The sequence below is a fragment of the Narcine bancroftii genome, chromosome 2 (assembly GCF_036971445.1).
Source record: "Narcine bancroftii isolate sNarBan1 chromosome 2, sNarBan1.hap1, whole genome shotgun sequence".
Classification (NCBI taxonomy): domain Eukaryota; kingdom Metazoa; phylum Chordata; class Chondrichthyes; order Torpediniformes; family Narcinidae; genus Narcine; species Narcine bancroftii.
In genome coordinates this window covers 171,625,814-171,641,642 of record NC_091470.1, presented here as the reverse complement: position 1 = coordinate 171,641,642, position 15,829 = coordinate 171,625,814, and the positions used below count along the sequence as shown (strand labels likewise).

General features: G+C 43.8%; 1 protein-coding gene across 2 annotated transcripts in view; it reads left to right on the top strand.

The window, feature by feature from the left end:
- The window catches only part of ece1 (endothelin converting enzyme 1), a 235,351-nt gene that overhangs the window by 102,022 nt on the left and 117,500 nt on the right, over positions 1-15,829 (top strand). The window lies entirely within an intron of this gene.

The window sequence follows — 15,829 nt, the reverse complement described above, 5'->3', positions numbered from 1 at the left end:
AAATAATCCATGAAGCTGCCCCACGTTTTACCAAATTCAGACTTTGCATCTTTCAATTAAATTTGTTCCAAACTTAAATAAGGTGTGATATCATGTAACCATTGTATGTGAGGTGGTGAAACATTATCTTTCCACCATCATAATTGCTCATCTGGCTATCAGCAAAGCAAACGGCTCGGTTGAGGACAGAGAAAAAACAGATAAAGCCAACAAAGGGCAATGTTTTAATTTAGTCTTAAGAATCGCTGAGAAAGTTTGGAAAAATCTCTTTCTAAAAATTATTCCAAGTTCGGACACTCCCAAAACATATGAATCAATGAAGCTTCAAAAATATTACACTTATCGCATAGAGGATCCATATCAGGATAAAAGCGTGATCATTTAACTTCAGACATATGTATTCTGTGCACCACCTTAAATTGCAACAAACAATCTGATGCACAAAATGAAGAGAGTGATCAAATTGAGAGTGGTGGAACATCCTTTTTCGACCACTTGTGTTGCTCCTTGAGCTGGTGAGTTCCTCCAGAAGATTGTTTGTTGAGCCTATAGTTTACTCCTGCCTTTCCTCCAATGTCTAGACACCCAGAATTCAGAAGCTCCAGGGGTAGAGGGGTGGGATAATTTTGGGGGAAAGATTAATGGCTTTCTTGCCTCACTGCAATTCATAGGGAAGAATATTCTCCATATCATCAGTTCACCCACCCCACTGACACCCTCACTTCCAGCTTCCGTCATTATCCAGCAGCAACCAGAATCCTAGTCACCTGAGTGCGGCCTGGCTCTCTGACCCTACCTGGTCAGAACCCAATTGTGGGTCAGTTTGCAAGCGGGCATCAAAACTACTCACCATTGGGTTTGCTGTGGATTGACCAGGTCTGGATTTGGCCACCCTTTCAATCCCATGTAGATCCCCACCTGTCAGTCAGGCTTGGTTTTTTTTTGGGGGGGGGCTGTGGTGATTGGTGGAGAGGGACGATCCTGTTGCCGAGAAAGATTTTGTGCCCTGTGGAGATGAAATTCAACAGCACCTCTTGCAAACATAAACTCCATCTAATCTGTATGTGGTGCCTGCCCTGTGAAATCAGAATTAATGCTCCAGTTTAAATCTCAGCAATGATTTGTTGAGGTCGGGCATACATGGGATACTTTCACACAACCTGCCGTTGTTTATAAAATTGTCAGTCTTATTTGATTTAACAGCTCTAATCGCATCTTTGAATATTTTACATTTGGTATGAATTGCAATGGGAATTTTATATATCTAGAAATCACTAAATTCAGGAGGCAAAATTACATAACTAAAATCTCCAGGAGCTGGAAATCTGAAATTAAAAAAACAAAATACTGGGCGACATGACCTGTTTCCGTGCTGTAAACGGTTATATGGTTATGGTTATATGGTTATATTTAAAGCACAGCAACAGACCCTTATGGCCCACGAGTCTATTCTGCCCAATTACACCCCATTGACTACACCCCCAGTACATTTTGAGCGGTGAAAGGAAATTGAAGCCCCTAGGAAAAACCCATGCAGACACGTGGAGAAACTCCTTACAGATCGCGTCAGATTCAACCCCGAATCACTGGTGCTGTAACAGTGTTGCGCTAACCGCTATGCTGTCTGTGATACTCAGCGGGTTAAACAGCGTCTTTGGGGGGGGGGGGGGGGAGGGGGGGTGGATGAAAAAGCAGAATTAACATTTGAAGCTCTCCACCCTCCCTGAAAGCAGATTCACTGAGCTCTACTGGTTCTGTTCAAGTCAAATCTTAGTGAAGGTTTCTGTGTCCACCTTTGCGATAAGGAACAGCCACTTGCCTTTAGCAGTGCTGGTCTTTTCCAGGCAATTTGAAAATCGAGGAGTGGAATGTTTCTAGGATATCTTGTCTCAGTAACTTCCCCTTTGTGTGTTTGGATCCATGTTTACGTCATCTCACTCCTGCAGGTAAATGCCGCAGGAACATTTGTCCAAATTGTCCAGTGAGCAACCAATGTTTGGTAATCTTGAGGGAAACCAGTTTTAACTTTAACAACCTGCATTTAGTTTGGGAAAATGTTAAGCCATTTTGAATACATTATTTTAATTTTTTCAAAGACTCGTAGAACATTATTACATACATATAGATAGAATTTTTAAATGATAGAGTCTCATATGATTGCCCAAATCTCACCCCCTCCCCAACTGCTAACATTAAATAGAAGAGGTGTTTGAGGAGCCTTCATTAATTCACCCATACCTTGATCTTCAGAATGCAATTAACATAACGAATATTTAACCCTTTTTGGGGAAGTTAATTATATCCTTAAGCCAGTATGATTCAAATAAGGCTGCCATGGTTTAATAAGCACGTCATATTTCTTTCTAAGATTATAAGTGATCTTTTCCAGGGGGCACAAGGTTGCATTTCCATATTCCAGCGAGTAATGAGTTGGGGGAGTCGGATGTCATGTGACCAGCAGATACACTTTCCTGGCCTGCTGCTGGATTTGATATTTTGATAGTTTTGTGCAATAAGATTGCTCAATAAATACAGTTCTGGTTCCAATGGAAAATCCACTTCAATAATTTTTGTTGTTCCAAAAGGATCTCACTGTCACGCATAGCCAGGATGAATGTATAAATGTTCCAACCTCTACATGAAACCTAAACCACGAATGCAATATTTCAGATTTTAAACCATGTAATTTTTGCGATGTAAGTTATAATTGGTGCATAAAATTGTATTGATCTCACTGTCACGCATAGCCAGGATGAATGTATAAATGTTCCAACCTCTACACGAAACCTAAAACACGAATGCAATATTTCAGATTTTAAACCATGTAATTTTTGCGATGTAAGCTATAATTGGTGCATAAAATTGTATTGTACCAATCTGTATCTGACATTAATAAATGATGTCATATTATCAGACCACAGTTTTGACCAATATTGTTCTTGACTCTTTTTTCCCATGTCCATCTCCCACATTTCCCTCGTTTTGAGCCCTATCCTTCCTTATTTACAAGAGTAAGGTGATCTCATGAGATGCACAATTTATTTTTTTTTAAATTGCGAATATCGATCCTTTCCCTGGCTGGGGTGTACAGAACCAGAGGTCGCAGTCTCAATGAGTGCAGTGTCTGCAGACACTGTGATTGAAGTGAAAGCACCAAGCCAGAGAGACTCAGCAGGTCAAACAGTGAACTTCATATAGCAAAGATTAAGATACATCACCGACGTTTCGGACTTGAGCCCTTCAGCAAGGTATGAACAAAATGTAGGTGCCCAAACAAAATGGTTGAGAGATGGAGCACAGGGAGGAGGTAATAGGTGGGTAAGGGGAGGGAGGGCACACCAACAAACAGGGGGAGGGGGAATGGCTCTGTGAATGGAGAGGGAAGGGGTGGAGGGCTGGAGGAAAGAAGACAGAGGGATGGGGTAGAGAGGGAGAACGGGGAGTGGGCTCGCAGAAAATGGAGGTCAATATTAATGCCATCCAGTTGGAGAGTGCCCAGGTGGAAAATTAGGTGGTGTCCCTTTAACTTACCGAGGGTCTGGGTTTGAATGTGTTGTTCCTTCCAGTTTGTAACTGGTCTCAGTCTGGAAATGCGTGGCTGGGAGATCACTTCGTTGAGCATCGCCTCAATTGCGCGGATCTCCGAGCGGCCGTCTATTTCAGTTCCCTGTCCCATTCCCTTGCTAATGTGTTTTTCCATGGTCTGAGGCACTGAGCCAAAAACAATCCCCCCCCCCTCCAACCCATGAATTCCTCTCCTCCCACTCCCATTCTTTTCATTTCCCCAACCTTTCAACACAGACACCTGCCTTTTTTTTTTAACTCCAGTCATGAGAAATGGCTCAGGCCCAAAATGTCAGTAACATATCTTTACCTTCTATGGACGCTGTAAGACCGGCTGAGCTCGTCCAGCATCTCTGTGTTTTTACCAGATCCTTCAGGCCCAGCTACATCTCTTTATCTGTGTCTCTCTCTTTCCTGAAACTAACATCACTCCATTAAACCATTGTTCCTTGTCACCCTCAGTATAATACTTGAAATGTTTTTATGTTTTCAAAGACTCCAAATGTTTTACGGTGCAATTACGGCTGATGAAGCTTTTCCCCCCCTCCTCCTTCATTGGTGTTTATTAATGTTGGTTCGTTAACGCTCAGGGCTGGGTTCCCGATCTCTCCACAATGCGCAGCACTGACAAGAGCAGGAAAAGTTTTGCGTTCAGAGCCCCATCAGTTGTCAGCAAATTCATGGCCTCCATCCCAGTTCATTGAGCCACAGTTATCCATGAATTCAGGGTGTCAGAGGAGCATGGCAAGGAGTTCTCTTGTTCCATGGGAACCTGGCCCTTGTACTAAAGCAGTTGGAGTAAAAGACAGAAGTCTGCAGACTCCGTGATTGAAGTAAAAACACCACGCTGGGGAAATTCACGGTGCTGGGGAAACTGAGCAGGTCAGAGTACATTAGGTAGCAGGGATAAAGATACATCACCACCATTTCAGGCTTGAGTCCTTCATCAAGGTGTGAGCAAAATGTATGCAGACGCCCAATCAAAGTGTTCATATCTTAATGAATAGCCAAACTCAAAACTGGTTGTGTACCTTTATCTTTGCTACATAAAGGACACTGCTTGACCTGCTGAGTTTCTCCAGTGTTGTGCTTTTACTAAAGCCACTGGGATGTCTCCATTAGAGCTGGACTGAGCAGCACAGTTGATGTACCAGTTAGCGTAACGCCTTTACAGCGCCGGCCATCAGGGCCGAACTGGGGTTTGAATCCTGTGCTGTCTGTAAGGAGTTTGCACGTTCTCCCTGCTTCTGCGTGGGTTTCTCCCCCCCCCCCCGGGGAGCTCCGGCGTCATCACACCCTTCAAAAATATACCAGGGGTGTAGGTTAATTAGGGGTAAATTGGGCGGCACATGCTTGTGGGCAAAAATGGCCTGTTACCATGCTGTATGTAAATAAAACCTTGTCCTTACAGAAAGAATGTATCGTACAATAACATCATGAAATTAGAGAGTAGTGGAGTAGGGGTGGAATTGGGCAATATTAGCAGTTCCCAAACAAAAAGGAAACAAGGAGAGATCATTCTTTAGGGCATCCTGCAGAGAGAGAAAAAAATTAATATACTTTAAATCTTAGAAAGCAAATATGTGAGTGCATATGAGATCGGAAGGATTGAGAATGTTGGCTAAATAGACACCCATTGGACAAAATACTGGAATACAAGGAGCAATTGAATTGGGAAGAGATGAGGTGGCGAGGCATGGTCACTGGATACGAGCTTGAGTATTGAATGCCCTTTGTGATGTACTATTGAATTATAGCTGATTACCTTCAGCACCACTTTCCAGCACTCATCCTATATCCCTTGATTCTCTAAACAACCCCCCCACCCCAAAATATATCACACTTTGTCTTCAGTATATTCCCCACAGTTGCCTTATGTAGAGAATTCCAAAGATTTACTGTCCTGGGTGGCGGGGTGGGGGGGGGGGGGGGGCGAGAAAATCCTTTCATCTCATTTCTGAATGGCTGAACCTGAGTTGAAGCCGTGACTCTGTAGCGGTACGTTTGGAGTGAGTGGGCAGAACCAGCGCTGACGGTTCCCGTCCTGTGACTGCTGGACATAACAGCCTCCTATCTACTGGCAACTAGCCACTACAGCCACGAGGCAGAACCTGCACGTCCACTGAGAAGCCCTGGCCCACTCGACGTAGCTACGCCATGAGGTTGTTCACACTTCAGCTTCAGATGTCATGACATTGTGTGTCTATATTCTTCGGGTCTGGTCTCGTTATTCCTAGCACTTCAACATGGTGGAGTATGAGCACAAACTTCATCCGCCACAACTCCTGATTTAGATGCCTCTTTCAGGGGCTGCATCACCCTGGCAACCATCCCGTCGAGCCCTGTTAGAATTTTTTCACTGAGTTTGCCTCTCGTTTTCCTAAATTACAGAGATGCTCAATCTCTTGTTACTCTCAAGTCTCAAACTGGTGAGTGCGCCTTGCATTCTCTCTATCACAAGGATTACAAGATTCTGCCAATTATTTATTTGCTCAGTTAATAGCTATTGTTCTGAATAGGTTTGTTTGCAGCTACTTCAAACAACTCTGGGTACAGTTACCTTGACTGCAAGCACAACGCTTCCCTTATGGCAACTGCATCCAGTATTAAAACCAATGCTTCATCAGGTTGGAAGTCACAGTCTGTTCTTGGAAACCATGAGCCTTTTCCACAGAGTAACTATTGCACCTCCAGATTCTGCATCTTGGACGGCCCATTCACACCTTTAATCTTGCATGTACTCTCACAATCTCATGAGCTACTGTTTGTTTTAATTCTTTATTCCTTCTCAACTTTGACACCCGGCCTATTAGATGACCAAGCCTTGAATTTGCTTCAAACGTCCCGGCTCCGACAGAAAGGCATTCAATTCCTTGTTTTCTTAGCTCTTTATTTGAACATTCCTTGCAGACGTAATTAATATCCTGGAGTCAGCACATTCTCTGGCCCTCCCAGCTGACAAGTTGAAGGCCCGGTCCTGGTTCACTTTCGCTGTCGTTAATACCTTTCATTTAATTAACCATCATGCTCTCTCTTGATTTAATTCTGTTAATACTGAATTACAATATATTTAAAAATACAACTGAGCAAGAAGGTACTCTCAGCAACTTAGCATCGCGATGAATGACCTGGCTGCCTCTCACATTTTCTGATTTTATCTCTGGTTTTTATCATCAGCAGCTTTTTAATTATTCCAGTTGAACAGGAGGGCAGTGATAATCATTCATCCAATGGTCACATCCTATCATGTTCCTGCAGGCTCTCTAACAATAACCGCATGAAGTCAGCACAACGCTGTTGCAGCGCCAGTGACCAGGGTTCAAATCCGACGCTGTCTGTACATTCTCCCTGTGTCCGCGAGGGATTTCTCCAGGTGCTCCAGTTTCCTCCCACCCTTACGAGGAGTAAAAGATGGATTTGGGCAACACAGGCTCAGACAGGCCTATTTGTCCCCATAAAAGAGCTAACTCTCTATGCCTTTTCACATTGTAGTACAAAATGAAGATTCTCGGGAAATTTTCCCGGGAACCCTCCCGTGGTGTGAAAAGGTCGGCCTGGGAATTTTAAACACGTCCATGGCCCTACCTACAAGGTAGGGCCGCGGCTCCAAGAAATGTACCCAGACCACCCTCTCCTTGCTGTGTGAAAAGGCAAGTGGCCGAGCAGGGGAAGCCTTGTGACGTAGGCGATTACAATTAAAAGGTTCCTACCTCCTGACAACAGCAGGCTGCTTCGGCCCGTCGCGACAGTGGCACAAGGCAGGACGAATGGCCGTCCCAGAGCAGTTCCAGCTGTGTGAGAGATTATGGGAAATGAAGTTGGCCATTTGTCCTGCTTTGTGCCACCGTCGCGACATGCCGAAGTGCAGGGGGTGGGTGCGGGCCGGTGGAGTGGGGGAACAGAGGGAGGTAGCGAGCGGGCAGCTGGGCAGGACGGACAGGGAAGGGTGGTGAACTTATTCTTACTCCTCTAAGTGAGTAACATGTCATCAGTTGGGGGCGGGACCCCCTCCCTAAATTATAAAGGAAGGTAAATTCCCAGGAATTTGGACTGCGGTGAGAAAGGCCCGGGGAGGTTCTGAATCTCCTGAAATTTTGCCAGGACAAAGTAGGGTCACCGCTTGCCTGTGGTGTGAAAACGGGTAATGACTGGCCTTCTCCGAAACCAAGCAAATGTTTTCATCACCGTGCATTTATCTAATTACCTCTTCAAGGCCACAATGGAACCTGCACATCCGCAGGCAAGACATTCCAAATTCCAACCTCACGCTGCACAAAAATTGTGTTTCCTCTTGTTCCTCTTCCCCTTTATTTCATACCTGTGACCTTTTTTCCTCAAACTCTCCACCAAGCAGCCTCCCAGGATCCTTCCAGATGTACCAGGGCCCATTGGGTGTAATAGGGCAGCATGGGCTCTTGGGCCGAAAGAATCTGTTACCGTGGTGTACGTCTAAATTTAAATCCTGTCCATACCCTTCATCAATCTATGAACTTCCATCAAATATCCACCTGCGGATACAGTCCCAGCTCCTAACCTGTCCTTGGAACTGGTCTCTCGCCCCACAAAGTAAAATTCCTCTGGGCCCTCTCCATTGCCTTCAAGTCCTTCCTAACCTTAAGGCAACCAGAATTGAAAATGATTCCCTGCTCTTGCAAGGAAGGGCTGACTAATGTACGGTAAAAGTCCAACATAACTTCCCTAAATGCTTTTTGCAGGCTTCACCTTTATTGATAAATCTCGGGATAGATCTAAACTGCCTTCTCTGCTGGCTTTCCAATCACATTTCTCCACAGTAAACTTCATCTGCCTGGTCTATTTATTATATAGTTCTAATAAAAACTGCATATAGTCACTGCAGAATGCTTTTTCTTTTGATATTAAAATACTCTTGGCAACAATATCTCCCCAGCTGCTTGCTGTACCAGAAGGTGAACTGTCGGTGATTCGTGTACAAAGACACTCACCTCCTTTTGAACATCGAGTTCAAATCCCACACTGTCTGTAAAGAGTTTGTACATTCTCCCCTTATCTGCGAGGGTTTTCCCCGGGACTCCAGTTTCCTCCCACCGTTCAAAATGTACCAGGGATGTAGGTCAATTGGGTGTACATTTTTTAAAAAGTGTTTTAACATGAACGTCTGCAGACATCGTGATTAAAGTAAAGGTGCATTATGGTGAAACTCAGCAAGGCACAGAATGTACTTTATATTTGCAAAGATAAAAATAAATAACCAATGTTTTTGGATTTGAGCCCTTCATCAAGGTATGTTGACAGGCGTCCGAACAAAATGGTGGAGGAGAGGGGCAGGAGGAGCACAGGCCCACGGGCAGGAGGTAACAGGCGAATAAGGGAGAGAGGGCACAGCAGCAAACGGGGGGAGGGGGGTGGCTCTGTGAATGGAGAGGGAAAGGGGTGGAGAACTTGAGGAAAGAAGATGGAGGGATGGAGGAAAAGAGGGGGACACAAAGTGATGTTCCCTTTGAACATCAGCAATTCAATTTTAAAAACATTCTGCCAGACTGGACGAATTTAATTCGACTTCCTATTGTCGTCTCCCACTCATTGACCATGTCTCTATGAGCCTTTCCACCTCAATTTTCATGTCACTCTTTCATGTCGCCAGAACAACTCGTGGGCTCCTTTTGGTTTCCTCATGCAAGTTGTTGTTATTCACTGGGAACTGCTTCAATCCCAGAGTTAATTAATGAGGCATCCAAGACTTACCTGTTTATCCTCCATCGCTATTTTCGCTTTAAACAATCTTCATTCAACAGCAAGGTTTAACACCCACTGTTACAGCGCCAGTGGCTGTGGTTCAAATCTCACGCTGTCTCTAAGCAGTTTGTACCTTCTCCCCCCTATCTGCGTAGGTTTCATCCAGGTCCAGTTTCCATTCAAAACGTCCTGTGGTTTTTGGTTAATTGGGTGGCATGGACTCATGGGCCGTAAGAGCCTGTTACCGCACTGCATGTCTACATTTAATTTTTTTATAAATTTAAAAACATTGCGACATAACTGCATATTTCATTCAATAGTCTCGTGTGCCACTTCATCGGGGAGCTTATGAAACTCCAAATACAGGCAGTCCCCAAGTTTAAAGCGAGTTCCGTTACCTGGGTCTGTCCATAGCTGAATTCGCACGTAAGGCAGAACAGGTACTTGCAGTTCTTATTTAGCATTCATGAGGTAAGATTGCGCTTATTATACGCACGCACATTGGGGAACAGCCCGTTCATAAGTAAGAGTTCTCCGTAACCTGGACGTTCGTAACCCGGAGTTCGCCTGTATGCTGTATCTACCTATTCCCTTTGTATCAAAAATATAAAATGCTGGAGGAGTTCAGTGGGCCAAGCAGCACCTGTGGAAGCAAAGGGCTATGACCTCAAAAGCTGAATGCATTTGAAAAAGGTGGGCCCCCTTTGGTAAATCCGTGTGGACTGCTCAATCCAGTTGTCCCTTTGGAAGTGGAGACACAAGAAACTGCAGAGTCTGGGATGTGGAGCAAAAATAAACCGGAGGAACTCAGCATCTGTGGAGGTGAAGGGATGGTCAATGTTTTGGGCCGAAACCCTGCATCAAGACCCCAGCTATGGAAAAGATGTAAAACGAATGTCTGCAGACGTCGCAATTGAAGTAAAAGCACAACACTGGAGAAACTCAGCAGGTCAAACAGTGTAGTGTATACAGCAAAGATAAAGATACAGAAACAACGTTTCGGGCTTGAGCCCTTCATCGAGTACAATGGGACCAAAACAAATGCCTATATTTTCATCGTACCACATTTTCGGTTTTGAACTTTTCTTATTACTCTATAAAGTATGCAGTTTGACCTGTTGAGTTTCTCCAACATTGTGTTTTGGCCTCAGCTGTGGAAAGGTCAGGGGGCTAGATCCCAGGGCTGTTGGAATATCTTTGTGTTTGCAAGCAGAGCAAAGCCTGAGGATTTTGTCAATGAATAATGTAATAAGATTGTAGTTAAATGACTTGATTTGCAGCTGGTTATGAATTCCCACCCACATTTATTCAGGAATTCAAATTATGCTTTCTGTGTTGACAAAAGCTTTTCATATAGAAACTCTGCTGGTACTATTTAATAAGCTTCTCCTGATGCCTTGGGCAATCTCGCTCTCTTTCTCTTTTATTATATTTTATTTATTTTTAAGAAAATTATATATATATAAAAAAAGAAGGGCTCAATGAATGTATATACAAAAAAAATTATATCCTTAAGATGCACATTAACCCTAGAAATAACCCCTCCGTACCTTAGAGAAAGGAAAAGGAACAGTGGATATTCAATGATCAATATGGAAGAGGGACCATAAAATAAATAAATATGTCCATTTATTTTTTTTTTAATTTGTAGGGTGGGTAACGTTTGAGAAAGATATTGAAGTCTCGGCATTATTTTCATTTTAATACAATTGACTCTGCCCAACAATGAGACAGCTTTGTCCATTTATGCAAGTCCTCCTCAAATTTTCCACAGTCGGGGGAGATAATTATACACATCCTTTAAATTACTATTAACTCTGATCCCCAAATATATCATTTCTGTTTTAACTCCATTAAAGTGACTGAGACGTTGATATTGAGTATAGTCTGCATTAGCTAAAGGGTAAAATTTCACTTTTGTCCCAATTTATTTTATAACCAGACACTATACTATAAATATCTAATACAGACTTGAGCCTAACTAAGGAACTGGCCGAGTCAGCCAAATATATTAGAATATCATCCACAAATAAATTAAATTTATATTCTTCTTGGTCCACTTTAAACCCCTTTATGGCTGGATCCAATTTGATAAGCTTAGCTAATAGCTCTATTGCCAAAACAAATAGAGCCAAAACCAAGAGACAGATTTCATCAACTTTCTTATTACATATAAGCACTAGATAAGGTTGCCCACTGGCAATATCTTTCTCTTAACCAATGCTAGAAGCAATCATTCATCAGAATCTGGATTTGTGGTCATAAACATGTCACGAAATTCACTGTTTTGTGGAAGCAATACATGTACAATTCTAGATTTGCTCACTTCCAGACCACAATCGGTGAGGATTTGTAAGAACATCTCCTCCACAATCACCATCCGTACAGGAGCACCACAGGGCTGCGTTCTTAACCCCTTCTCTATTCACTATATACCTATGACTGTATGGCTCGGAATGACCACAACACCATCTACAAATTCGCTGATGATGCCACGGTAGTGGGATGTATAAAAAGGGACAATGGGTCAGAATACAGGTGGGAGATTGAAAACTTGGCTGAATGGTGCACCGACAACAACCGCACACTCAATGTCACCATATCCAAGGAGCTGATTTCTGGTTTTCCTTTCCTTCAGTCATTGGGAGATCAGAGATGGAGAGGATGAGCAAATTTAAGTTCTTGGGTGTCACTATCTGAGAGGATGTTTCCAGGGCCCAACACACTAATGGCATCATGAAAAAAACACATCAGCACCTCTACTTCCTCAGGAGTTTGCGGAGGTTTGCTACGACATCAGAAACACTGGCAAATTTCTACAGAGGTGTGATGGAAAGTGTACTGACTGGCTGCATCATGGACTAGTATCGGGATATCTATACCCCTAAGGGTAAAGCCCTCAAAAAGGTAGTGGACACAGTCCAGGACATCACAGGCAAAACACTCCCCACCATCGAGAATATCTACAAGGAACGCTGCCGTTGGAAAGGAGCAGCAATCTACAAGGATCCACACCACCCAGCACACGCTCTGTTCTCGCTGCTGCCATCAGGAAAGAGGTTCGGTGCCACAAGATTCGCACCACTAGGTTCAGGAACAGCTGCTACCCCTCCACCATCAGACTCTTCAATGACAAACTCAATCAGGGACTCATTTAAGGGTTCTTACTTGTGCATTTCATTGATTTTTTTTCTCTCTCTCTGTATTGCACAGTCAGTTTGTTTACATTTACATGTCTATGTTGAGTAGAGTTTTTTTTCCACCATCAATAAGTGTTAATTCTGCCACGCCTGCAGGAAAATGAATCTCAGGGTTGTATGTTCTCTGGCATTAAACCTGAAACTGTTGTAAATTATATATTTTAAAAAAGACACTGCTAAAGAATAAAAAAAGCGAGGGAGTGTCTGTACTTCATTGTCCATCCACAAATATGATGACAGAGGGGAAGTAGTTGTTTTTGTACCATTGGCTGTTCGTCTTCAGGCTCTTGTCCCTCCTTCCCGATGAGTCATCTCCCTGCTGTATGTTTGATATTGTTTGTTGTGTATTTTTATCTAACGTAGGATGGCATGGTTAACGCCACGCAGCGCCAGTGATTCAGTGAGGAGTTTATATGTTTCCCCCATGTCTGCATGGGTTTCCTCCAACCCTTCAAAATGTACTGGAGTTGTAGGTTAACTGGGTATTTGGGCGACATGACCTTATGGTCTGGAAGACCCTGTTACCCTGTTGTAGGAATAAAATAATTGAATGTCTAAATTTTTTTAAATATAAATCTGACCATTTTGAATAAAGTTTCTTCTGGCAGCTCATTCTACTGAGTGAAAAGGGTGTCTCTCAGCTCCCTGTTAAATCTTTCCCCTCTCATTTGAAACCTCTGGCCCATAGTTCTAGAAAAATCTACCCTGGGAAAAAGACGGAGTGTTCACTTTATCCGTACCCCTCACAATCTTGTAAAGCTCCCCCTGAGCCCCTGAGCCTCCTTCGCTCTTGGGAAAAGATCTAGCCGATTCAGCCTCTTCCTGGAACTCAATCCCTCCAGTGCCTGGGAAACCTCCCCTGCACCCTGTCCAGTTTATTGATAGCTGGGTGGCTAAATAATCACACAGAACTCGAAGGTTCCGCTGACAGCTAAGATGCTGTACCTCCTGGATTTCCCGATTCTCCGAATGTACTGTCGATCCTTCTGGTCCCTCCACCCAGCCAGCACTGCTGATGCTTTTTCACAAGATCAAGGAACAGAAGTAGGCCATTTGGCCCATTAAATATGCTCAGCAAATCCACCCTGAGGTAAACTGTTCCAGGTTCCAGGTTACGGCCTTTTCCCCATATCCCTTGATACCCTGACTACTTAGATACCTATCAATCTCCCCCAGTGATCGGGCCTCCACAGCTGTATGTGGCAATGAATTCCACAAATTCACAACCCTCTGGCTAAATAAATTTCTCCTCATCTGTTTTAAATGGGGACCTTCTAAGTCTGTGCTCTCTTGTCCTGGATTCACCCACCAAGGGAAACATCTTATTCATATCTACTCTGTCCAATTCTTTCAGCATTTGAAATGTTTCTATGAGATCCCCTCTCATTCTTCTATACTCCAATGAATAGAGTCCAAGAGCCACTTAGCATGTTAGCCCTTGTATTCCAGGAATCATCCTGGTAAATGTTCTCTGAACTCTCATCAAAATCATTACATCCTTTCTAAGGGGCCCAAAACTGCACCTAGTTCTCCAAATGAGGTCTCACCAGTGCCCCATGGAGCCTCATCAACACCTCGTTACTCTTATACATGATTCCTCTTGAAACGAAGGCCAACATAGCATTCACTTTCTTTACTGCTGATCCAACTGGTGGTTAACTTTTAGGGTATCCTGCACGAGGACCCCCAAGTCCCTTTGCATTTCCGAATTTTGAATTTTCTCGTCTGTTTATTTTCTCTTCCAAAATGTACAACCGTACGTTTCTCAACATAGTATCTCGACTGCCATTTCTTCTCTCTGCAACCTTTCAGTTTCTTCAGCACTTCCTACTCCACCACCTATCTTGGTTTCATCTGCAAACTTGGCCACAAAACAATTCACTCCATATTCTAAATCATCAATGTACATTGTAAAAAGAAGCGGCCCTCACACCGACCCCTGTGGACACCACTAGTAACCAGCAACCAACCAGGATCCCTTTATTCTCGGCCTTTGCTTCCTGCCTATCAGCCAATGCTCCACCCATCTTTCCTGTAATTCCATGGGCTCTCATCTTATTAAAGCAGCCTCTTACATGGCAACTTATCGAAGACCTTTTGAAATCCAAATACACAACATCCATAGCCTCTCCCTTGTCCTTGAGATTTTCTCAAAAAATTCCATTAGGTTGGCCAGGCAGGATCCTCCCTTCATGAACCAATGCTGGTTTGGACCTATCGTGTCATGCACCTTGAGGTATTTCATAACCTCTCTTTAATTTTTTATTACATTTTGACACACAGCACGGTAACAGGCCCTTTCGGTCCATGAGCACGTGCCACCCAGATACACCCAGTTGACCTACGATCCCCAGTACATTTTAAAGGGAGGGAGGAAATCAGAGCCCCCAGAGGAAACCGATGCAGACACGAGGAGAACGTGCAAACTCCTTACAGACAGAGGTGGGATTCGAACCCCCTGTCACTGGCGCCTTAACAGCATTGAACTAACTGCTACTGTAACAGTGCTGCCCTTTGTGTGAAGACGCTGCCCCTCGGGTCCTTACATAGAACAGCCCTCAATGCTGTTTTAACCTATATATTCCAACCAAAAAAATATTAAACCCTTATGGCCCCATAATTCTGTTTCTCTTTCTTCCATCCATGCGCCTGTCAAGGAGTCTCTTAAACACACCCAATGTTTCAGCCTCCAACACTACCCCTGGCAAGGCATTTCAGGCCCCCACCACTCTCTGTGTTAAAAAAAAAACTTACCCTTGATGTTTCCCCGCAACCTTCCTCCCTTCAGTTTGTACAGATGTACTCTAGTGTTTACAACTCCCACCCTGGGAAAAAGGCGCTGGCTGTCAACATTAACTTTTAGATTCCCCTTCCCTGGGAATAAAAAGCTGTGACTATTTGCCTTAACTATGCTGTTCATGATTTCATAAACTTCTATAAAGTTGGCCCCCTCTGCCTCCGATGCACCAGGTAGAAAAGCCCTCGACGACTCTCCTTCTGACTAGTGATAGTGGGCACAGCCCAGGACATCACAGGTAAAAACCTCCCTACATCTCTAGGGAATGGTGCCATCGGATCCGCACCACCCTGCACTTGGCCTGTTCTTGCTGCTGCTGCTATAAGAGTCGCCCCACCAGGTTCAGGAACAGCTGCTCCCCCTCCACCATCAGACTCCTCAACCAGGGACTCGTTCAAGGACTCTTACTTGTGCACTTTTTCTCTCTCTGTATTGCACAGTCAGTTTGTTTATATGTTTTACACTGTGTAGTTTATTTTTTGCACTACCAATTAGTGGTAATTCTGCTACGCCCACAGGAAAAGAATCTCAGGGTTGTATATGATGTCGTTTA